This window comes from Camelus bactrianus, chromosome 10, assembly GCF_048773025.1.
Source record: "Camelus bactrianus isolate YW-2024 breed Bactrian camel chromosome 10, ASM4877302v1, whole genome shotgun sequence".
Lineage (NCBI taxonomy): Eukaryota > Metazoa > Chordata > Mammalia > Artiodactyla > Camelidae > Camelus > Camelus bactrianus.
Window position 1 is genome coordinate 7,412,527 of NC_133548.1, and position 26,154 is coordinate 7,438,680.

The 26,154-nt window shown below is 44.1% G+C and overlaps 1 long non-coding RNA gene across 3 annotated transcripts in view; it reads right to left on the reverse strand.

Annotated features, from left to right (window-relative positions):
• The window catches only part of LOC123617427 (uncharacterized), a 50,412-nt gene extending 25,093 nt beyond the window's left edge, over nt 1-25,319 (reverse strand). For all 3 annotated transcript variants that reach the window (XR_012509532.1, XR_012509534.1, XR_012509531.1), the window contains exon 1: nt 25,181-25,319. This is a non-coding gene — a long non-coding RNA (uncharacterized LOC123617427). The remainder of the gene's footprint in view (nt 1-25,180) is intronic.
• Between the last annotated feature and the right edge of the window lie 835 nt (nt 25,320-26,154).

Consider the following 26,154-nt stretch of genomic DNA (forward strand, 5'->3'; position numbering starts at 1 on the left):
AAATAGACTCATGAATATAGAAAACAAACTTATGGTTATCAAAGGGGAAGGAGGGTGGTAAGGGATAAATTAGGAGTATGAGATTAAAAGATACTACTATATATAAAATAGATAAACAACAAGGACCTACTGTATAGATAACACAGGGAACTATATTCACTTTCTTGTAATAAGCTATAATGGAAAAGAATCTGAAGAAAAAGAAGTATGTATATGTGTTACTGAATCACTGCTGTACACCTGAAACTAACATTGTAAATCAGCTACACTTCAAAAAAAATTTTTTTAAAGAATTGTTGTTAGAATGTAAGGTACTTGGCACAGAGCCTGGCACAGAGGAAGTACTCAATAAATATTAGCCAGTTTTCATTCATTTAATTCATCCAGAAAAAAACTGTATTGAGCGCCTGCTATGTGACAGGCACTGTTTTAGATACTTGGGATGCACCCATGAAGGAAACAGTAAAAATCCCTGCCCTCCCAAAGCTGACAGTCCAGCAGGGAGAGACAAGCAATAAACAATAAATACAGTAAATAAAGGAGTGACCTAGAACCCTGAGGGTGAGGGGCGCTACAGAAGACAAACAGAGCAGGGCCGGAGGACTGGGATGGTCAGAACGCAGTTTTAAGTATGGTGGGCAGGGCCAGCATCAGGAAAAAGTGGTGTATGAGCAAAGACTCAGAGGTGAGGGAGTAAAGCACGCAGAGGTTTGGGAAATGCATTCGAGGCAGAGGGGAGAGCAGCGCTGAGATCCTGGAGTAGGAGACGCGGTTGATGGAGCACAGGGAGACGGGGAGGAGGTAATGAAGCCGCCAGGATGGGTAGGAGATGCGATGACAGTCTATACTCCAGGGCGAGCCACAGAAGATACTACGGAAACAAATGCATAATTAACTTTTTTCCCTTTTGTATATTTTCCAAATTTCTTAAATGGGCATTTTAAATCATGCATTTCAAAAGTTGAGAAAGCTGGGAAAAGGAATCCTTTTACAATAAGGGAAAGCTCTACAGTCAAGGCGAAGGAAGGAGCAAAATTTACACTATCCTCAGACATTTTCCCTCTAGCCCTTTCCAGAATCTACCATCTGGGACACTGGGGCGTTAGGATGACGTGGTGCAGCTTCCCAGATTCCGCGGCTCCTGCTCTCCCTTCCCCCGCCTGCGGGATCCGGCATCGGGGGCCACGTGACCCGAATCCACCAATCAGAGAGCTGGGCCCTGGCGCCATTTTGTGATTCACGCCTTAACGGCTGGGGTGGGGGAGGGGCGGGACGTCAGGATTGGGTGGAATTGGGTGTTTATTTGAATAAACAAATAACCTGCCTCTGGGTCTGTCTTAAAAGTCGGCAAGCTCTTTAAATTGTTTATATATTCTCTGGTGCATCTCCATGGTGGTATGTCACCAAAGGGGAGACCCTGAGGGGGTGGGGGATGATTCCCTCCAAAAATGCTGTATTTTGCTGGAGTTTCAAAATACTTCTGATAATTAACCAACCTGTACTTCCCTTGCTCTGCATTCTGAGCCTCCCCAGCCCAGATCTCCACCCATTCCTGTTACAGTCCCAACCCTTTCCTCTTTGTGCAGACTTCGCAGCACTGGCTCCCAGTGAGTATTCCATCAGTGCCAGCGTTGGCAGGAGACCCGCAGCCTCAGGGACAGGGCGGCTTGGGCCCCACAACGCCCTTGGCTCTGCCCACCCCTGAGAAGTAACCCTGCGGAGACAAGGAGACCTTCCTGCTGCCGCCTCCCCAGCCTTCCCTCCTCAGCTCTAAATGGCCCCTGAATCCTTCTGTCTTATTCTCTCAGGACCTGGCACCTGTTCTTTCCCATAACCACCAATATGCTTGTGTTTTATTTGTTTTCTTGTCTACTGTCTCCTTCCCCACCCCCTACACACCCAGGCTGCCCACCCTGGGGGCAGGACACCCCACCCTCCAGGCCATGGCAGGCACTGCTCCAGACGGGTGTGTTTTATGAACGAGTGTTCGCGGTCATCTTCTCTCCCTGGGAAAGGTGAGGAAGCACCTCTTCTGCCTTCAGCCAGGCCCTTCCCAGCCCTTCCTGCTCCACAGGCTTCTCTAGTGGTCTAGGGAGAGCTCTGGCCCTACGCATGTAATAGGAAAGAACTTCTGTATTCTATTCCAAGTTAATCGCTGAAGGAATGTTGCCTATAAGCTTAAATTATACATAATAGCCCATCTCTGGGAACCCTGCCTCCCAGGTAATGAGCATTAAGCTAAAATATCTTTTTTCAGTTCACAGGAGACCTCCTGACCAGGCCCATCTGTGAGTGGCTGCAGGAAGGAAGAAATGAGCACATCCCCTCTGGGGTCTGGCCGGAACCAGGACTTTACTCCCTCCCCTCTTAGTGTAAAAGGAGCCTGAATTCTAACTCGGGGGAGATGGTTCTTTGGGACACTAGTCCACCGTCTTCTCAGTCTGCTGGCTTTCCAAATAAAGTTGCCGCTCCTTGCCCCCAAAACTTGTCTCTCAGTTTATTGGCCTGTCGTGTGATGAGCAGTAGGAGCTTGGACTCAGTAACACTCAGGCTGAGATTCCCTGTCGCCAGGGCTGCCAAAGCCATCCCAGGGGTCCTGTTTGCAGAGAAAGCCAACGAGGACTGTTCTTTCCAAGGCTGTGACCCACTTTGCCATGCAACATAAGCCACGGCTTTATAAAAAGCCCATAGAGGCACAAGGCCCACAGGCAGTCAGGAGAGCTAGCCCTGCTCTCAGGGCCAGCCTGGCTCATGCACTGAACCCAGTTCTACGTGCACAGAACCGGAAGGGCGGACAGCTGGGGGCTCACAGAGGCACTCTGTGGGTGTCACAGTGACAGGAGGGGGCCTGCGATGGGCAAGAGTCACTCCCCCTCCTGCAAGACTTTCAAATGTCCCTGGATTGGACTGTCAGTCATTTTAAATAATTGTAAATGTACCGTGGTTTTAAAATGTTACAGAATTATAATAATTTCAAAATTATTATCATAAGACCCTGCTTATAATCAATCATTCAGCACCTAAAACCTAACATCATTTTAAATGGATTTTTTTAACCACTCAATTTTTCAGGACTGCAACTATTATGTGAAATGTGGGGAAATTGCCTGTTGGCCTGTTCTGATTTTTACTGAGAGGTGGTCACTGGTTTGGGAGCCCATGTCAGCAGAAGCAGTGACACCACTATTGATATTTGCGTCACCAATACAGCACACCTGGGTCAGTCAGCATGTGTCACAGAGCCACAGTGCTGGCCTCTGAGGCGCAGGTGGCAACACAGTGGCAGATAATTTACCTGGAAGAGATTGATCAAATAAGTAAAATATGGAATAATGGAAGCCCCATTTCCCACTGTCAGAGGAAGAGTTCCAGATATTGAAAGAGAGAAAACTGGCATGAACCTGGTGTGTTAGATTATAATTGGAGAGGTGAACTCCTGGTTTGCAATACTTACAGACAGGCACAGAAACAGAGATACAAATATGTGTAAACACGCACATAGTCCCCAGCTTTATCCACTGACAAGGTCCAGGAGAAATAGCCATCAGCCCGCCCAGCACTCAGAGCTTGGTTTCTTCCCAAACAAGAACCAGGGTTTCTTGGGGAAATGGTCAATTTCAGGAGAGAGGCAGGAAAAGTACAAGATGAGCCTATAGCATCTTTTGTGCTGGAGCATAAGGATGTGCCCAGAAATTGATGGAGACAAATCAAAGGGACAGAGAAGCCAGCTCTTGGGGGCTTCCACTGGCACTGAGATAATTTGAACACCAAAATAAATAATGAAAATAACAAGCGGGGAGGACATAGCTCAAGTGGTAAAGCACATGCTCAGCATGTGCAAGGTCCTTGGTTCAATCCCCAGTATCTCCTCTAAAGATAAAAAATAAATCTAATTATCTCCCCCCAGAAAGAAAAAGGGGGTGGGGGGAATAACAGATTAGAACCCATGGAATGCAATGGAAAAATATACAGATAAAAAAATGAATGAATACATAAATGAGAAGAAAAAACTTTTTACACTAAAATGCCAATTAATAATTGTAGCAGGAATGATGGAATTAGAAAAACTCATTTGACAACCATCATACTTATTGATCATTTAGCCAAAAAGTGTCAACAGATGCTAAAATCGTGGATGAAAGTTTGCAGAGGCAGGGATACTTACATAGCATCTGAGTACTTCCCCACGAAACACTTACAATTACAAAGAGAAAAAGAGTACTCTACAGTGGAGAAGCCTGGCGGATAACACCTTAACCAAGTGATCAAAGTCCCAGCATCGCATTACCAGTCACGGGACAAATTCACGTTGTGTTCTCTCTGGTCAGAGGCAAAGAGGACAACATAACACAAGCTCAGTGATATGCCCGCCAAAAAATGCATACCCTGAATCTAATCAAAAGGAAACATTAAACAGCCCACCCTGGAGGGACATTCTACAAAATAGCTGACCTCTACTCTTCAGAAGTATCATGATGTCAAGGACTTCAAGGAAGGACTGAGAAACTATCACAGACTGAAGACTAAAGAGATAAAACAACTAAATGCAACTCGTGATCCTGGATTGGATTCTATAACTGTAAAGGACTTATTGAGAAACTGCTGAAACTTGATTGGGGGGATTCCACTGATTACATGGCGATATCGTGTAAGCTGTAACGTCCTGATTCTGATGGTGCCTTGCGGTTACGCAGGAGACTATCCTTGTTTGTAGGAAATACACTATAAACTATTTGAGATAATGGGGCATCCGATTGGCAATGTCTTCTCAAATGGTTCAGAGTGGGGAAGAAAGCTATTTGGTCTCTTCTTATAATTCTCTATAAGTATGAAATCATTTCAAAATTAAAATTATCATTAGCATGAACAAATCAGAAGGAATGATAAGCGAAGAAATTGGTAATTATGTGGGCAAATCCAAATATTGACTATGAAACAGTTATAATAATGTCTGATTTTAGGGGTTAAAACAATAGGTTAAAAGGCCAGACAGCAATAGTATATAATTGGATGGGTTATGATAGGAATTAAATCATTCTGAGGCCCTTTATTATTAAGAAATTGGATATTTGTTAGATTTTATGAATTTAAGAACACATATAAAAAAAAGCTATGGCTACCACAAAAAAGAATAAATGAATAATGAAAAAAAGGGGGGGGAAGCAAAAATTAATGCAAAAGGAGGCAAGAAAGAGGAGGAAGAGGGAAGTAAGACCATAGAAAACCCGAAATAAGCTGCATACAATGAATCCAGGCAGATGGAAACCAAAAGGAAACACAAGTCGAGCTATTATATGAGAGGCGGGATTTAGGTTAGAAACACTAACTAGAAAAAAAAAAGCTATACTATGTAATGATAAAGTTACCATTTATGAAGAAAATAAAATAGTTGTAAACCTATGTCCAGAAAAGAGCATAGCAGCTAAATATAAATGAAAACTGTTAGAAATGGTAGGGGACCTTGAGAGAGAGAGAGAGAGATGTATGTCTCTGTATACGCACACCCACATATTAATATATCTACAGGTATATTGGGCAACTTTAATATATACAATAAATACAATAAAAGTCTTCATTTAACAGAAATATATATAGAACTTTATATTACCTAAATGGAGAAATTCATTTTTTCACATCCATGGAACATGTTCCTGGTGTTGTCCACCAAGAAAACCTTGAGACTGTTTTAAATACTTTAATACTTTAATAAAGGCTTTAATACTCCTCAGCCATAAAAAAAGGATAAAGTAATGACATTTGCAGCAACATGGATGGACCTAGAGATTGTCATTCTATATGAAATAAGCCAAAAAGAGAAAGAAAAATACCATATGATATCACTCACATGTGGAATCTAAAAAAAAAGAAAAAAGAAAAAAAAGGACACTATGAACTCATCTACAAAACAGGAAGACTCGCAGACATAGTAAACAATCTTGTGGTTACCAGGGAAAGGGGGTCGGAAGGGATAAATCTGGGTGTTTGAGATTTACAAATGTTAGCCACTATATATAAAAACAGATTTTTTTAAAGTTTCTTCTGTATAGCACAGGGAATATGTTCAATATCTTATAATAACCTTTAATGAAAAAGTATATGAAAAAGAATATATGTATGTATATGCATAACTGGGACATCGTGCTGTACACCAGAAACTGACATATTGTAACGGACTGTACTTCAATTATAAATAAATAAATAAATAAACTAAAAACAAAAGTAGAGGCTTTAAGACTACGTTCTGTAAACACGATCCAAAACCATTAAGAAATTTAAATAGAGAGATGACCCCAAGATGTTGATGACTTTGAAACTGAGACATGTTTCCTAGCTTACACTTAGCTCAAAGTAATACAAAAAAAATCAATGACATACTATCTTGAAAACAAAGCAAAAGAGGACATTTCATCCCCAAATCTATATGAACCCTCAAAAAAAAAAAGACAGAGGAAAATTAATTACTGTAAATACTTTTGCTATTAGAGTAGAAAGAGAAAGAGTAAGAGAGTCAATATCTTGTATTCAAATATTCAGCATAATGAATTAGGACAGGAGAACATAACTACTGAAAAGAGAGGAAATTTAAAAAGATGAAAAATGTCACTGATGGAGGGAGGAGCGGGGAGACCATTCGGTGCAGGACTGGAGAATATTCCAGATATTTGCCTCGATCCTTGGGGCACAGAGAGGCCATTGAACAAGGTGATGTGGTCAGAAGTTATTTCCTTAAAAAATGGCTCCGGCTGCAGGGTGGAGGGTGGATGCAAGGGGCGAGGCGTGGGGGTGGATAGGGACACCTAAAGGTGCTGAGTGGTCCAAGCAAGTCAGATCACACGGTGGTGGTGGGGAGGGGATGCCAGGAGGACGCCCAGAGGACTGGTTTCAGGAGGACTCAGGTGGAAACTTGAACTTGTATTCTTCAACAAGATCTCCCACATGATTCTCTCGGAGCCACAAAGGTTGCGCAGCTGTTACTGATCAGAATACAGATGGTTGTAGAACACAGAGCAGACCAGCCAGAGGAATCACAGGAACTGAGGCCAGGGGATCGATCTGAGAAATATGAGTGTGTGAGAGCGTGCGTGAGTGCATGTGTGTTCATGCATGTCGGTGACAGTGTGTGTGTGTGTGTATAGTTTCCAGAAGATGATCCAAGAATGCAACTCCCATTATGGGCCTTGAATATTAAGCAGAAAGGTAACCACCATTTATGAAAAAAAGCACGGTTCTCTGGATGTGTATATCAGATCTCCACAGAGTCCAGTGCTGGTCAGTGTGAGGGCAAAGGAGGTCTCCAGCATCCAAGGCCAAGGTGCAATGACAGGAAAGGATGAGGGATAGAAGAGATTTCTCTGTGACTCTAAAACTTGCAGGGCCACAGGCTCGCTCTGAGTCACTGCGGATAGGGCTTTGGCCCCTCCTGCTTGGGAGAAGCCCTGGGGTGGGGAGTAAGGGTGACTAACCCAAGGAACCCCAAGAGGTTGTCCGGCCATCTCACTGAGGTCGTGTTGGGAAAGAGCTCCATCCATCCCTCCCCCTCAACATCCGGTGGTTCCTTCCCGGGTTGTGCTCATGAATGGAAGTCTCCTAAACGGCTGAAGCTGAACTGAAGGCCTAAAACCAGCAAAGCCCTTCAGCCATGAGCCCCTGCTCTGGCTGATGGCCACGAGTCTCCATGGCAACCATGGTGGACCACAGAGGAGGATGCAGACTTCCCAACGGGAATGTGGATCCCGCTTGTGTCGGGGCGCCCCCAAGTGGTCAATTGTGGCAGAGGCACATGAGTGTCCAGGAGGCCAAGACTGAGGGATTGCAGAAAAGTGGCCAAAGCTGGGCTTTTCCGGAGCACGCCGCCGTGGGGAAGTGAGTTTGCCACACTGCAGGGCGCCTGCCTCCCTGCCCCACCCTGGCATCTGGTAATGAGTCATTCTCTGTCTTTGTTCGTTCAGCCTCTACTCGCTGGGCCCAGAGGACCCCTGGGGGGTGGGGAGGAAGATGGGGGCGGGGTGGGGGGCGGGGAAGCAAAACTCATCCAGCCTCTGCCCTCGGGGAAAGTATGACACCCGCGTCTAGTTCCTTGGGAGGAAACATTCAAGTAGTCATCTCACATTTTCATAGTAAAACAAAAGCAGGGAGTTTGTGGCACGTTGTAGCACGATCAATGCACAAGAATTTTTCAGGTAAAACAGGAGACTTTCAAGTAATTTTATGCTTGGTCGTGTCATTTCCAGCTCCTTCTCCGTGTTCCCAGGGATGCGCATTACTCTTCCAAGTTGAAGATGCTTCTGTGGGAACGTTTGAAAAGTGAGGCACAGGCTTTAGAATCAGGAAGATCTGAGTTCTGGTCTCTGCTCAGCCTATAACCAGCCATGTGGCCCTAGGTGAGCTGCTTAATCTCTCTGAGCCTGTGGGCTTATCTATAAAATGGAGATTGTATCTGTTTTCCGCAAGGCAAAGAAATCTTAAACACATGCCTGAACCGCTTAGGAATTTCAGGTCATAGTTGAAACTCATCTATAAAGTCACCACAGACACCTGGAGGGGAAATACAAGGTTAGGAAATCCCGCCTGCCTCTGGTCACAACATTTATCCACACATCACTACCTAACCTTGTTTTATGTGTGTTTCTGTTCAAAAACACCTTATTTAATATACATCGTTGACTCATTAGTATTGAACTCACAGCCCACAGCTTATGCTTGAAGCTTCCCTAACACAAATGTTTTCTCCCTAAGTCACATTCCAGCCTTTTTCGTGCTTGGGAACAGCAGACAGCATTTCAGCACTACCCTTGGGGGCCATGTTAAACAATAAAATCACTGAGAAAAAGCACAAAATTGCAACCAAAAAAGAAGTGGCAGTAAATAGACTTTGAAAAGGACACCTGTTTGCAGCATGCAGACTGAAGCGAGGAAGGCAGAAGTCATCTTGTTCAGCCTCAGCTGGGAATGTGCATTTGAGGCAGCTCCAACCTTGTAGCTACTCTGAGCATGGCCACAAATGACTGTGAAAGAGCTGTGAGTATTGATCTGTCAATCTTAGCAAGAAGCTGGATTTGCAAATACAGAATCCACGAATAATGAGGGTCAACTGTATCTGCAACTTGGGTTCCCTGTGCCTCCATCAGCTGTCACCTGTTTGGAGCACTGAGCGTTTTAGAGCTTTGCATATGAGGTGGGGGTGTTGCCTGGGCTGGGGCCCTTGGAGACAGCTTCTCTTGGGGCTCACTCAGGAGCTGGCCTGCCCCAGGCTCACATCAACCTTTGCAAAGCCATAATGGATCAGCAAGAGCTTGATTTTCCTTTTGTCTTATGACAAAGTTCCTGGGCTCAGAACAGGCTGCCCCAAGATATGCCACAATGGCGTATTGATTATTTTGAATTAAAGTTACTTGAGAAACAGCTGGTGAGGGAAAATGGTATTTTAAAAAACCACTCTGACCCTCCTCTTTTCCCCTTAAAGAAGGAAATAACTCTCCCATGTGAAGTTACCATCCCTGTACTTGGAGGGCTGAAGGCATCCTTATGACCAGACTTAGGGAATTCAAGGCTAAGAAAGCTGTACAGACAAACTTTGTTACTTCATTAGCCTGCTACCCCAAGTACAAGGCCCCTCCTGTTTTTAATCTTCACAAATATTGTTTCTTCATCTAAAAATGATATATAAATAGCCTGTTTTGGTCACTTCAGTGGTCCCATTTCTATGAGACCTTTGTAAATAAGAATTAACATTTTTTTTTCTCCTGCTGATCTGTCTTTTGTCAAATTAATTATCAGAACAGCCGAGAGAACTCAGGAGGGTTGGGGGGAGCTTCCCCACCCCCCGACAGCCTGAGGAATGTTTCTACATCTGGGTGATCTTCAATCCTACGTCTTCACTCTTCGATTTTCTATCTAATGAGAAAAGCAATAAAAAGAGATCAGAGTTCACCTCTGAGGCCTGTGCTCATCCATGTTCAAGAAAGAGACCAGGGACATAGGCCCCCAATCACGTGGGGGCCTTTGCTCCCTGATCCTGAGCAGAGGACAGACCAGCCAAGCCTCTGTCCCCATGTGCCCGCTCCTCCCCTCCCAGAGCTTCTTCTAAACAGCACCCAACGCCCTCCTCAGTTAACTCCTCCAAGCCGGACAGGCTACATAATTTGTGGAATCCACCGCAAAATGACAACACAGGGCCCCAGTTCTAAATTAGTAAGAACTTCAAGAGCATTAAACCACACCTGGGCCCTTCTATGTGTGGAATGACTCTCTGGATGAGTCTGGAGCTTACCCTTATGCATACATCCAAACCTATGGACCTGCAAACTTCAAACAGGTGCATTTTGGCAGGGGAGGGTATAGCTCAGTGATAGAGCATGTGCTTAGCATGCACAAGGTCCTGGGTTCAATCCCCAGTACCTCCATTAAAAAATAAATAAGTAAACTTAATTACCTATCCCTCCCATAAAAAAAAATACATGAAAAATAATTTTTTTAAAGGTACATTTTATCATGTGCAGCTGGCATCTCATAAAGTTGATTTTATAAAATCCAATATCTAGAATGTTCTTTGAAAATAAGCTGAGACACGGGGCCTATCTGATGCTCACATTCATCAACTCTAACATAAGAATTAAGAAAAACTCACTTAATGGTAAAATGAGGTCAAGATATGAAACGTCAAAGGGCCTTAGAAATGGTAACATAAAGACGCAAATGTTAGTGACAATTGGTTTTTATAAATGGGAAATAATGAACAAGGGAATGACATGTCATCAGGAACCATGTTCCCTAGAAGTGACCATGAATAACTGGTCCAAGACTTGTTAAGGGAAGAGCTGGTGTTAGTGAACAAACCTTGTGGAAAAGGTTGGCTTGGAGCATCATTGACTCAAGAGATGCGTGAGCTGAGTAAAGAGAGGAGAGATCTGATGGTGAGACCCTGCGCCCCTCACTGGCAGGGCAAGAAGAGCCGAGGAGCCAGGAGGTGGAGAAGCAAGCCGTGCCCCACCCAGATCCTCCTGCCTGGAGAGACCGGCACTCAGCCGAGGGGAGCCACCTCTCCAGGACACGCCTGGAAGTTTATGCCACTCCTCCTCCTGGGGCAGCCTGCACCCAGTGATGCTCTGACCTCCCTGCTTAATGTGGGACAGCCCTGTGGCGCCCCTCACCCCCCAGAGTGCCCCCACAGGATCCGGCTGAGGCTAGGAGACTGCTGCGGAAACCACCTTCCCCCTTGCTTCCTTCACCTCCTTCCCTCAGTGACCCACTTACTCAGGAAGCCTCATCTTGGGCTCCACTCCTGGGAATCTGACCTCAGGAAAGGCACTCAGAGGAGCAGGGGAAAGAACCAAGAGGAAGCAGAGGTCTAAGGAATAACATTTTTAAAGAAAGTAGAGTGTGGCTCTTAATCTCTGGGGCTCCTCTCCCTCAAAGCCCTGAATCCCCCGTGTCCGTCCTTGGCTCTCACACCTTCCCATGCCCCTAATTCCCCGCAGGATAAAGCCTGACATCCTTGGTTCTGCCTTCAGGGCCACTGGGCGCTCCGCCCTACCCAGGCTGCCTGGTCCTACTTGCCCCAGTGTCACAGTCACCTCCCCTGCTCAAACCCCAAGGAACCCTCAGGCCGTTCAGTCTCTGAGTCCTCTCTGCAGCTCCCCTCGGTGACCCCACAAGGTCTCCCATCACCTCATGCAGCCTCCACCAACAGAGCCCTTGGGGGTCGGCCTCTCCCATCCCGTCAGGCCGTACGCCCCACGAGGGCAGGGTGCCCATGACGTTCCACAGCTCACCAACCCTAGAACTTAAAAAGATCCAGATGGGCAAGGTATTTGCGAAAGGATTTCTTCAGCAAGAGCTGGAATCCCAGGTGGAGTGAGGGAGGTCTGCCTCCCACCTCAAGCCTGGAGAGACTGGGCCCCCCAAAGGGCTTGATGGGAGACTCCATGGTTAGGGGCACAGTGATGGGGTGAGAGACCCGGGTGTCCCCACGGCCCATCTTACAAGCAGGGACCAGCCGCATCCCAGAGTTCGTCCAGGCAGAGGAGGACGAGGGCCACGCACGTGAGGGAGCTGCGGACGCTAACAGGTCACCCAGCAGGGCACGCAGGCCTCGGTGGAGGTGAGCTGCTTAGTTCCTAGGATCTGAGAAGGTAGTCAGTGAGCATGGGACTAAAGGACGTCCTCCGGGAGCGAGGGGACTGCCGGGGAGGGACCCCTGCCCTGGAGTGTCTCCGCCTCGCCCCCTCAGCCCCTAGGAGAAGAAATGTCAGTGTTAAATCTCACAGACCTCAGACCGCAGAGCTGTCTTCGGATGTGTCTGGGCCAGACCTTTCCTGCCCCCACCGCCCACCCCCCACCCCTACACAGCTCCTTCCTGCGCAGGAGGGGAGAGCAGGCCAGAGACGAGGAAGACACTGTCCAGGCCTCCTCCCCTGCGGCTGGCCGGCAGCCAGAGGCCAGCTCAACATGCCTTGACTCAGAAAGCACATGTGGACTAGTATACTGGACCGGAAACCCTGAATTTCCAAAATGAGACCTTCTTTTGGACTTGAAGTGACTATAGGACATTTCTCCCCTGAGGGTGATCAGAAAACTCATAAGACCACACACATTTTCATCTCCCACTGTACGGGCTGAACAGTGTCTCCCCAGAGTTCACGTCCACCCAGAACCTCAGAATATGAGCTTATTTGGAAATAGATCTCGGCAGAGGAAAAACTGAGATACAGTCACACTGGATTAGTGCTGTCCCTATACGAGAAGAGAATGTGGACACAGACACACACAGAGGGAAGGCATATGAAGACACAGAGACATGGGGAAGAAGGCCACAGATATTGGAGTGATGTGCCTACAAGCCAAGGAACCCCAAGATCACCATAGCCACCAGGAGCTGGAAGAGGTGAGGAAGGACTCCCCCAGAGCCTTTGGGGAGAGCGTGGCCTTGCCGACACTTTAATTTCAGACTTCCAGCCTCCAGAACTGTGACAGCATTGTTTTAAGCCACCCTGTTGGTGGCTTTTTATTACAGCAGCCCTCGGAAACTGATACGCCCACGAAGTAAATTTCAGCGAGGCAGTTGGGGACAAAGAGAGATGCTCTCTGATGCCTATTGGCTGACTAGGTCAGCCAAATAGCCAACTACAGGCTTGTTTTTCATCTTTGAAACCTCCGAGGCCTTGCTGGGCCCACTCAACATAGGAGGACTTCGAGTTTAGTTCCCGAACTCTGAAGTCCGAATCAGGCCTGCCAAGTGCAAAACCAAAAGGTGCAGTGTTGTTTTCCTGCACAACCCAGGGCCTCCCAGTGGCTCCTTATCAGCCTGCCAGCCTCTGTTCCTCTCCTAAGGGCCAGTCCCAAGTGTCCTGTGGTACTCTCCACATTTGGATTCAGTTCATAGATTGGTATAAATTTAGATGCCAAAGCTTAAACAAGAGCCCTTGAATCTAATTAAAATCTCGCCAGCCACAAAGCTACCAGGACTCCCAGGAAATGCTTGCCTAAGACCGCGTTCTTTCTCATCTCAGTGGTCAATGTGTCTCCAGCTTCTTTTCCCCCAATTTGTTTGTGCTGCTTTTCCATGTGTTTTGAACTCCAGATTCAGTTTGCCAGAGGTAGTCAGCCCCCGGGAGACTCTTCCAAATACCCATTTGGACTCAGATTTCCCCCAAAAAACATTGACCGCAGCTCACCAAAGCCAGCGAAGGCCGGATCACTAATGCCCACCGCGAGGATGCGCCGCCGGCAGCCTAGCCCATTAGGGTCTGCAGCGTGGCTGCTGGTCGGCATTACGCACAGTCTTCCCAAGTCAGAGTCTGTCTTTTCAATCAAGTGATTAGTGCCCAGAGCAAATGAAAATGGAATTGACTTTCACAGCTAAGTTAGGAGGTCATACTTTTTCTAATTCAGTCTGTCCTAATTCTATTCCCTTTACAGATCTCAATGATTCAGATTCCATGTCTATTTCTTTCTCTTTTTATTTTATTTTTATTATTAACGTTAATAATGCCTTCTGTTTAAGGTTCACAAACAGCTTTCCCAGAGAGCGGGGCCATCCTTATTTTGCAGATGAGGCTAGAGGAGCTACTGATTAGGAAGACAAACTTTTAAAAACCTCTAGGCTCTCCTCTTCAATTCAATGCTTTGCCCCCTGTGTTGCTTTCTCCTAAAGCGAATGAATGAAAATTTGCAGTAAAAGGACCTCGAGAGCCTACTTGTTGGAAATACTCTGGGAAACTGGTCAGAATCTATGAATCGGAAGGCTCCTTGCATCAAAGGCTGATAAAACGATCCAAGGAGAATTCCTCCATCCTCCCGAAGGAGTGGGACGCTGGCAGGAGAATCCCCGGGTGATGTCTGTCACTTCTCCCAAACCAAATTGACAGAAGCACAGCCTGTATTTGTGACTTGCCAGCTCCTGGAGGCTTCCCAGTGTGGACTGCACGGAACACTGCATTTACACTCAGTTCCTCAGTCCCTGCAGGAGTCCTGGCTCTCAGGAGAGATAGAGAATCTTCACTTGCTTTCATGGGCTGCACTGTGCACCCCACCAAATTCATATGTCAAAGCCCTAACCCCCAGCACCTCAAAATGTGACTGTATTTGGAGACAGGACTTTTAAAGAGGTGATTAAGGTAAAATGAGGCCATTAGAGTTGGTCCTGGTTTAATCTATCTGATGTCCTTATAAGAAGAAAAAATTGGGGCACCAAGGGTGCCCATGTACAGAGAAAGACCATGTGGGGACACAGCACAAAGGTGGCCATCTGCAAGTCAAGGGGAGGGGACAGGAGAAATCCAACCGGCCAACACCTTGATCTTGCACTTCTAGCCTCCAGAACTGTGAGAAAATAAAGATCTGCTGTTTAAGCCACCCAGTCTATGGTATTTCGTTACTATGGCCCTGGCTGATACACTCACTTTCCAAGTCATTTGACCTCCATGGCCCAGGTTTCCGATCTGCTGTAGGGATGGGTTCCTGTCTGCTCCGCTTCGCAAGGTCAATGTTGAGGCCGTGGACACAAAAGCACTTTGTAAGATACAAAGTACCAAATGCCCAGGAGACTGGAGGGTATGTGCCCACAGGCACCATGTCCAAGGCCGGGGCCAGGGGAAAGCGGGGGTCAGACATTCACAAAACATCTGCCTCTGGCTTGAAATGAGCTCCGAAAGCCAGTGCTGGGCTTTCAGAGACTAATTTGTACAAAAGCCCTGCAAATGTGCATTGCCTTGGTCTCAAAAATTCCACCTCTAGGAGAGAAGCAGACAAGAGGACTGACATAAAAGAAGAAAGATATTCTTCCCAAAAATCCAGCGTGGAATCAGTTAAGGAAAAATCACTGGACAGAATAATTTGCATCCGTTAAAAACCATGCAGTAGGGGAAAAATTGTCAGCATTGAAAGATGTTGATAATAAATTGCTATCAGAAAAAGAAGGAGGGTGAGTATAGCTCAGTGGTAGATCACATGCTTAGCACGAGCAAGTCCTGAGTTCAATCCTCAGTACCTCCATTTAAAAAAAGAAAAAAGAAAGCACCTGACCACAGAACCAACTACTTTTGTAAAACTCCACCTGTATCTTTGTGAATATATACATAAAGAAAAAATAGAAAATACATCAAAATGCTAACAGTGGACAGGTGATTATGGATTTGGGGATAGACTTTTCTTAAGTTTGTCTGTGTTCCTCAATTTTTCTGCATCGAACAAGTATTACTTTGTTGTTTTAAAAATGGTAATAACCAGCACTTTGAAATTAATAAATGGCACTTAAGAGTCCAGAAAATAAGTCTCATGGTTAAATGAAAGTGTTTTAGATGTAATAACAGGATGGTTTTGGCAGAAATTAAAAAGACTGATTGCATGGAAGGCTGGGGAAGGTGTGGGACAAAGGATCCTCTCACAAATTGCTGGTAGGGGTATAATGTGATATAATCTTTTGGGGAAGTAATTCAGCAGGATGTGTTAAAACTCACTATGCACACCCGTTTTGCAATAGTGTCCTTGGAAATATATCCCATGGAAACAAAGGCAGCACTGCATAGGGATAAGTGGATGTGAGTGTGGACAGTGAGACTGCCTGGGACAGGGGGAAAGGCCATCACACAGGATGAGTGAAGGGCAGTACAGCCACATCATGGACTTCTGAGCAACTGTGAAAGAGCAAGCAGTTTATACTGATGGCCTGGAGGATTCCTGTGATGTATGAAGTGAGGAAAACAAGATGCAGAGAAGGACATATGATTTGGTCCCAGTGTCAAAATGTTAAGCACTGATTCTGTTGAAAGCCCCTCTAGGGTCTATACATAAGGACTTTGTGCATGATTAAATGAGTATGGAGCAAATGTGTTACTGCTGAGTACCTGGGGAAGGGGGAGGAGGGATATAGGGGGAAAAGTGTCAAAAAATTTAAATGTAAAAGGGGGCAACAATTTTTTAAAAATATGTTTACTATGATCCACCATATGCAAAATAATGTTTTTGGGGTAAATAGATGCATAGAAAAATGTATGAAAGGATGTACTCCAAAACATCAATGGTGGTAATACCAGGGTGGTAAGATTTCATGATTGTTTTAGTTTCTTCTTTATATTTTTCTTTAATGTTTGGTATCTTTACAGGAAGCATGTGTTTTTAGTAATATCATGGAAATGTAATAAAAATCATTTATTTGGAAGAGGGGGAAGCAACCTGCCCACTCCCACCTCTCTATCCCGGCAAATCTTATTTTGAACTAAGTTTGAGAATGATGCTGGGGGGTGTATTTCAGAATTTGGAATTCTCTTTCCATTTCCTGTTGGTCCTATTAATTCAGGAAAAACAGGACTTATTATTCAAATCAGCCATGTTTTATCTGATGTATTAAATACAGCCTTTATATTTTCTCAAAAATGCATGTTATTTTCCTATGGCCTACATGAATTTGTGATCTAAGGAAATTTTTAGACCTTGATTAAAAGAAAAATACTATTCCTTGAGAATTGGTAAGTCTATGCTCCCTAATCTGAACAAGATCCAGCACCTTTGGTGACACATGCCTGAATTTGGAGCAACCTGGTTCTGAGATCGAACACTTAGAACAGGACAGAATAAAAGTGTTCAGTGTCAGGTCCCCCACCTTTTGCCCTCGACCATTAGTCAAGATGCTCCAATCATTTAGGAAATTTCAAGTGATTTAGGAGCTCTGTGTCAGGAACTTGGAATAAAGATCAAATATATATATTTTTTGTTATGCCACAGTTGGGGGACAGGAAGGAATAAGAATAGGGCATTGGTGTTAAGGACATCTGGGGAAAGAGTACATGGGGTGGGAGGGGAATCTCTTGGAATGGACACAGACTGAGGCTGCTGTGATTCATGCAAACGTTCACCAAAGGGCATTCAGTGCCGTGCAGGCTGTCAGGAATGAGGTGGGAAAGCACTCCAAACCAAAGTCTGCAGCCAAGAAAATTTGCAGCCAAGTAAGTTGTTTCTCACATGGGTGAATTTTATAGCACACTCCAAGGGTTGCTGAGCAGGGAATTTATCTGCATAAATATGGCTACCGATTCTTCCAAGCAACTCCAGCTGGTTTAGCCAGCTGGTCTAATTTATAATAAAATCCCAATTCACTGGTAGCAGGATGTATTATTCAATGAAAACTTTGATGTAATCTATTTGGAAAGAAACAAAGTTGGATGTCTACCTCATACCACACACACAAAAATTCCTAATCAATTCAATATTTATATATATGTATATCCATATGTATATATATATATATACACACACATATATATTATATAAAACAGTGATATGAAACATAGGCGGATGTATTTGTAAGTTTGGGGTGAGCAGGGCCTCTCTCTAAACATAACACACAAACCCAGATGCCAAAAAAGCAAAGTCTTGCATATTTGATTACATAAAAATTTTAATTTCAATGCAGCAAAAGATATTATAATCACAATTAAAAGATAAGTGGCAGATGGGAGAAAATATTTGTAGCATATTTGTTCATTTATCATTCAACAAATATTTAGTGAGCATCTATTATGTCCCAGACACACTGCTAGTTGCTCATAAAATTATTTAGAAAATATTCACAAAACTGCATTTTTAATTCAAATTTTAATATATGTGTGACTAATAAAGGGTTTAATATCCAAAATATGTAAACTGATACACCCAAAATAAAGCAACATTGAAAATAAACAGCAAAGTAAAAATAAATAAATAAAAATAAAACAACATACATTGAAAATGAAGGCACATACACAAAAGAGATATATCTGAGTTTTGGCTACATATAAAAAGTTAAAAAAGCAATGGCTTAAACACAGTAAATGTATATTTCTCTCTCACATAAAAAGATGCAGAGGAAAGTCATCCAGAAATGGTACAATAGTTCCACTGTCAACAGGGACCTAGCATTCCTCCTTCCTTCTGTTCCACTATTGGTGCCATCCTCAAACCAACCTCATGTTCCAAGATGGTTACCAGAGTTCCAGCCATCCAATCAGCATTCCAGGTAACAGAAAGGGGAAAGAGAGACAGAACAAAAGAGTGTCCTCCTAACCAGATTGTCTCCCTTCAAGCCTCTCTGTTCTGCCAACACCTCATAGGCCACACCCTGATGCAACAAAGGCTATTTAATATAGTCTTTTAGCAAGGTGCATTTTCACCACAAATACAATTGGGTCTGATACTTAAAAACAGTGGGAAAATTAATACTGGATGGCAACTAGAAATCTCTGCCAAGTTAGATAAATAGTAACCAACAAAAGCTGGTCTGGCAATATTAAAATAAGAATTATGGCAGAAAGCATTATTAGCCATACAAAAATATCAGCATAATGACAAAGTGTAGTATCATCCAAGTCATGAATTTGCATGCACGTAACAATATAACTTCAATACACACAAAGCAAAAACTGACTCATTTATGAGAAACTGTAAAGCCACAGGCATGGAGGAAGACTTTGATACTCATCCATCAAAAACTAATAGATTAGCCAGATTGAAAAATATAATAACTTATATTGTGTAAACAGCACAATCCACAAACTTAATCTACATTATATATTTGGCCCCAACAAATAGATAATATTTATTATTTTCAAGCACACACTGACCTTATATAAAAATTGACCATTTATGAGGTCACAGAGGAAATCTTAAGAAATGCCAAAGAATCTATAACTTACAGACAATAATCTTTGGGTACAAGGAAGTTAAACTGGAGAGCCACTATTTTTTTCAATCTTTGAATCCCACTCATTTAGAAACAAGAAATTAACCTTGGATTACTACAGACTATAAAGGAGCCTACAGATAAATGACAAAACGTTGAGAACTGCGTGTCAACAGAAGTGATCCTCTTCAAAGCTTGTGGGACGCAGTTAAAGCGCATGGGTGCTTAGTTTTAAATTTATGCCATTGAAGATTGAAAACAATGACTAAAAGCATTCAACTCAAGAAGCTAGAAAAATATTAAAGGAAAAAAACCAAAGAAGTTAGAAAGACTGCAATAAAAATGGTAAAAGAAAAACATAATGAACAGGAACTTTTAAATATCGGAGATAATTAGTCAGGGAGACTGTTTATTCCCTGCTTCGGAGCTTCCCTCCACATGGAGGGAGGAATATGACAGCCCTCTCTCCTCTCACTTCTGCCTCATACTCCCTGGGGGATCAGAGTGGGTCCCCTGGCTGGACACAGACACTCAGCATATGCGAGCCTGCCTCTCCTCTTCCCTCTTCTCTCTCCATCTCTGTCTCTCGCTCTCTTTCTCTTTCTCCCCACTCCAGCCAAGAATGTGTTCACTACTGTTCTTGGCCACAGAGTAGGCTGAGCATAAGAGCACTGAGTCTGCCTCACTCCGCGGTTCAGTCCTGGAAGTGCCTTTGCCTCCATGTGTAAGTTTCCTTCTACATCAACCTCATCAATAATAAAGATGCTAATTTGGTGCTTTCCTTTTTGTCTTACTTCTCAAGTGAGCCATGAATTCTGTAAGAAGGACGGATGCTATTTGTTGGTTCCCTAAAACCCTCTCAATCAACAGCGCCAAGAGCTGATACTTGAAAAGACCAGTAAAATAAACAAACTTCTAGCAAGTCCAATCAGCTCAAAGGGTGAAGTCATGAAGATGTGGAACAAAAAAGAGACCATAACTATTAATACAGTAGGGATTTTTAAAACCATTCGAGAAGATGATGAACAACTTTATAGCAATAAATATTGAACCTGAGATGAAACTGTACACAAAGTTTTGAAATAATATAAAAGCCAGACCTCACTTATCCTAGGAAGATAGCATAACTGATAGACTAGTTGAACAAAGACTGCACAAGAAAAGAAAATTATAAATCAATTTCATTTTTAAACATATATGTAAAAATCCTAAATAAAATACAAGCAAAACAAATCCATGGTGTATTTTTAAAATATATACATCACGAACAAATTGGGATTATCCTAGGTATGAAATAGTCAATTTTAGAAAAATATTTAAATAGAATTTGCCACATTAACACATTAAAGAAAATATCACCATTTCAGTAGATGTAGAAAAACATTTAATAAAATCCAACACATTCATGATATAAACTAAAAGTAGAAAGGAATTCTCTTAGTTCAATTAAAGATATCTACCAAGAACTCATAGCAAATTATCAAACTTAATGTAAAAACATGAAAAACATTACCATTAAAATTCAGGAATAAAATAAGGATGCCAGGAATCACTCCTCTATTCAACATTGTACTAGAGATCCTAGCCAATTCAGTAAGACAAGGAAAAAAAATAGTAGAATAATAGGAAACAAAGAGCCAAAACACTGTAGTTCTTTGCTGTTAATATAATTGTCTATGTAGAAAATCCAAGAGCTTCAACAAACTTTGAAAAGTAGTAAGGGTCCAGCAGGGTTGCTGGATACCAGAGCAACATAAAAGATCAGTAATACCTTAGGCCCAGCAATAACCAATTAGAAAATGTAATGTAAGAAAGCATCACTCACAATAGCAAACCCATTAGGAACTGAGATTAAAGAGAGTGATGTATTAAAAAAAAAGAGTGATGTATAAAACCCTTATGGAGGAAATTACAAACTACTACTGCAGAACACAAGAGACATGAACAAATAAAGAGATGTAGCATGTTCATGGATAGAAAGACGTCATAAACATAAAAATTCCTCCCAAATTAGTCTTTAAAGTGAATGCAATTCCAACCAAATCCTGAAGGGACATTTTTGGGAAACCTGACAATACAATCCTAAAATGCAAATGTAATAATGAAGGATCAAGAACAGCCAAAACAATTTTGAAGGAGAAGTAGGTAAAGGAAGGATTTTCCCTACTGGGTAATAAGACTTATAAAGATGTGATAACCAAAACAATGTGACAGTCCTACTGTAGCACACAGCCAACTGCATTCATTATCTTGTAATAACCTATAATGGAAAAGATTCTGAAAACCAGTAGAATATATCTGTACTTGTATAACTAAATCACTTTGCTGTACACCTGAAACTAACACAACATTATAAATCACCTATACTTCAATTAAAAAAAAATTTTTAGACAATGTGATAGTAACCCAGGGATAGACAAATATAGTCAGAATGTGAACCCAGAAATTTGATATAATAAAAGCAATAAGAAAATAGATGAACTATGTAATAAATTGTACTTGGGTCAGCTGATTGTCCGCTTGGAACAAAATAAACATAGGTTCCAACCTCACACTGCAATGGCCACAGGGTGCGCTGCCCACTGTCTCTTCATACTCTCAATGCAGACACACAAACAGGTCCACCTAGAAACACCTCTGAGACCCACAGACTTCCATGCACCCTGCAGGAACAGCAGTCTGTGAGTGCAAGCTGAGTAGTGCCGCAGGAATGGTGCAGAGCTGAACGATAAATACCCCCACTTCCTCGCCCCCTCAAGCAAAACACTTGTGAGGCAGGTTCTACACCATCTCCCCGAGGTCCCCAGGGGGTGCCTGTTCCTCAGCACGCCCTCCCTTAGCTTCCTCCCTTCCCCTTCTCATCACTTGCACTCAAATCTTTGTCTCAGATCAGCTTCTGGAGGAACCAAACCTAAGATAACAGCAAACCAAAAAAATAAACCAGGGACCTCAGCACCCCAAACATAAAAAAATGAAAGCAAAGCTTTAAAGAATTTACAAGGAAACTATATAGGAGAATCTGTTTACGACCTCTATGTAAGTGAAGGATTTCTTAAACAAGATGCAAAAAAGCACATCATAAAGAAAAAGACTGATAATATGACAACATTCTAACGCAGTATTTCTGTTTCAACAAAAGACACTGTAAACAAAGTGAGAAAACAAACTACCAATTAGGAAAAGATATTTGAATCTCACTAAAGGATCATGACCAGGATACATATGAACATCCTAGAAAGAATAAAAATAAGACTAAAATGGGAAAAGGAACTAAAGATAGAAATAGGAAAACCACAAAATAAAAAATATAAGTGACCAAGAGACATTAAAATATGTTCTATCTCAATAATGCGTAAGGAGATGCAAATTAAAGCAGTGAGATAATCATATTTTATCTATCAGATTGGCAAAGTTTTAGAAGATGGAAAAGTAGTGCTGGGGGAAGGACATGCTTCAACACTTGCTGCAAACAGGCCTCGGCATTACCTTTCGGGAGAACAATTTGGTGAAATATCCTAAAATTTGAATGGCTTACACCCTGTGACCCAGCCAACCCACTCTGAGAAATGTATCCCCCAGAAATAATAGAATGAGTATATAAAAATAGATTAAAGGCCATGTTTTCCTGCATTGTTAGTAAACAGAAAAATTAAAAAGGAAACCTAAATGTCTCCCAGTACAGAATGTTTAAATAAATGAAAACTATTCGGGGGGCGGGGGGGTATAGCCTAGTGATAGAGCACGTGCTTAGCATGCACAAGGTCCTGGGTTCAATCCCCAGCACCTCCGTTAAATAAATAAACCTAGTTATCTACCCCACCCCCAGTAAAAAAAAAAAAAAAAAAAAAAGGTTAAAATGGTAGATTTTATGCCACATATATTTTACTACCATTTTTTAAGGCAAAGGACAGATAACACGGATTGAGCTGGAGAGAGTTGCTCGTTTGCTCAGTAAATACTGGGCAGACTTCCAGTGGAAGAAACAGAGAATAAATAAGTAGACACGCACAGACATAATTTCCAGTTGTAAGTGTTACAGGGAAAATGCGTCAGGGGCACATGCTGGAAAGGGGGCATGAGATGGAGAGGCGGCTGGGGGCTCATTGAGAAGGTGGCATCTGACCGAGGCCTGAGCAGCGATGACATTTACAGAAACCTCCCCCTCTCTTCTCACCTTCCTACACGCTCAGACTCAGCCCCCCTCCTCCAGGAGCCGAGAGAAAGCCCTAGATTTGTATCCTGGGAGGTGAATCCTCTCTGGATGGCCTACTTGACCGTTAATGAGGGAAAGCTTTACAAAAAGGAACTCAAGGGGTTAAAAAGAGGTGACTCACTTAGCCGGGGTTAGTGTTCACCGGGAAGAAAGTAAATGCTATGTTGATAAAGGGGGGAGGCTGTCAAGGACTCTGCACGGAGGATTTCAGGAGGGAAGAGCAGGACCCAGGAGTGCAGCTCTGCCCCTTAGATAACACATCATCTCCCCACTTCTAGAACAGTCTTGGTGCAGTAATCATCATGCCCAGATCAGGTAGTAATCCCACTCTCCACCTCGTTTACGGCTGAGGCTTGGCCCTCAGGAAGCTCACAGGAGCCAGGGGTCGGGGGGGGGGGGGGGCGGTATCTGTGTGTGTTTGCTTGTATCTGTATATGTGTGTCTATGAGTGCGTCCATTTGTGTGTCTCCACGTGTGTGTGTGTATGACAGGGGAGAGGAGGTTCTTATTTTTCCTATAACATTTTTTAAAATTAAGGTAAAATTCACAGCTCTAAAGCCTAGCTTTCCATGGCACTTAATGCATTCACAATGGCATGCAACCACCACCTCTATCTAGCTCCAAAACTTTTCCATTACTCAAAAGAAAGCTTTGGACTCATTAAGACTGAGGCAGAGATTGGCGGACACTGAGAGCTGTCCCAGCCCGCTCCTGCGGGCTTTCACAGGCAATGCTCCCCGAACATCTCTTGCACTTCTAACTCTAGCTGCCCGCTCCCAGAGGACACACACTGAACTGACACACACTCTTTCCCCAAGTCTGGTTACTATAATGAATGGCTGAAGTTTCCTGTTACCAGTTCAGTTGGGTCCCACCCTGCAAAACATGCTGAATTCCTAACCCCCAGTACCTAAGAACCCTTGTAGCCTTCAGAAGGAAACAGCCCTGCCAGACTTTTGATTTCTGACTTCTGGCCTCCAGAGCTGTAAGAAAATTAATTTCTATTGTTTAAGCCACCCAGTCTGTGCTGTTCTGTTACAGCATGCCTAGTGGACTAATATGGCCGCTCTGGGGAAAGATTGGAGAAATCACTACTCTATATGCTTGTCGTGGTATCTCTAGGTCCTTCCCTCTTCCAGCTGATGGATTCTCCACTGGCTCAAGCTTGGGTGAGGGATCACTGCTTTCCATTGGGCATCTGATCTCAGCCTCCTGCTAATACGTTCTTGATCACTTTCAAATATATACATTAAACAACATCCATGCTGGCTGCCAAATATCTTGCCCCTGGAAATGTCAGGTCCAATTAGTCATCTTCTGACCTCCCCTCCTGCAGGTCAGGGCCCTTGGCTGCCATCCCAACCATGCTGTCCTTTTTGGTAATTGCACCCAGCTTGTTTGCCTACAGTAAAGTGCTGGCCTCTGGTCTCTGTTCTTCCATCCCTGTTGCTGCTGGGGAGCTCAGTTCTGGAGCAACATCGCCCACTGTCAGGCCCAGCCCACTGCTGCCCCTGGGCTTCTCAGCCATGCTGGTGCCTCTTCCCCAGTCCATTCCTTGTCACCTGGGTAGAGGTGGGCCCACGCAGGAACTTAGTCAGCCAGCGGGTTTTCCAATCTACAGAAGACCCACTCTAGTTTTTCCGGGCCTTTGCATGCTTTGGCACCTGGTCTGCCCCACTGTTCCAGCATCCACCTCATTGGATGTGCTTTATTATTTCTTCAAAGGGTGGGAGAACCATCTCCCAAGGGCCTTTCCAAGAGTCAGACCTTAGAGAGTCTTTCAATACTGCTAAACTCTTCAATATCCAGCTTACCTTCAGCCTCCCTTGATCGGGAACCTTCAGAGTCCACTCCTAGAAATATCCCCCAGGCCCTGCCCGGCCTGGCTGGCTTGCTCCTGCAGCTCCTTTGGTGATTAATTCCTCCTGCCCCTGAGCAGGCAGAACACTCCCCTGGTCAGGCCATGCTGAGGTGTTACTGCACTTTGGGGTCTGGTGGTCAAGAGGGGAGGTTGGAGCAGACCCTGAAGAAGGGCAGCCTTGTCTTGTAGGACAGTGCCCCTTAATTAAGATTTCTGCATCACTTTTAAGCATCTCTGGGCCACTTCTACAGGCCAGAGAGTACAGGAGGGCCTAGGGATTCAAGGTTCTCAAAAGCATCTCCCAGTAGGTCCATTTCGGACCTCAGGGGCCCCACCCCTCCCCGCGGGGTCCTGGCTTTGGAGGGAAGGCTTCCTCAGGCTGGGAATTCAGCCTTCTCTGAAGTTCTGTTTCAGCTGAGTCCTGAGCAAGCCTCTAGCCGTCTGCCCTCTGGCTGTAGAAGAGGTTTCTTTAAGTGTGGCCAAGGAATCCTGATTTTGCTTTAAACAGGTGATCCATGGCCAGTTGAACTGTTGGGTTTTTTCTTCAAAGCATCAAGGGTACCAGCAACAGCCTCCCCAGCCCATAGGCCTCAGGACTGCTATTTTTCCCCGCTGTCTCTCAAACACCAGGGATACTGCACAAGCCCGTGCATCCCTGTCCACCTGGGTCCTGTCCCAGGTGTGACCAAGCTGAGCAGCTGGGACCATCAGCTCTCCACCCCCCACCAGTGACAGATGGCACCCAAGGCAGAATCCCATCCTTGGAGTCGGCCTCTTAGGACCACTCCAGCACTACTTGCCTGCAGTTGGCTGGAAGCAGAGACTGAGACAGGGTTTCAGGAGCAGGGGTTTACTGGGGGAGCTCGTCAGCACAGCTGCTCAGGGAGTGAGGGAAGGAGGATAGGGAAGAGGAAAGGCTGAGCCCAG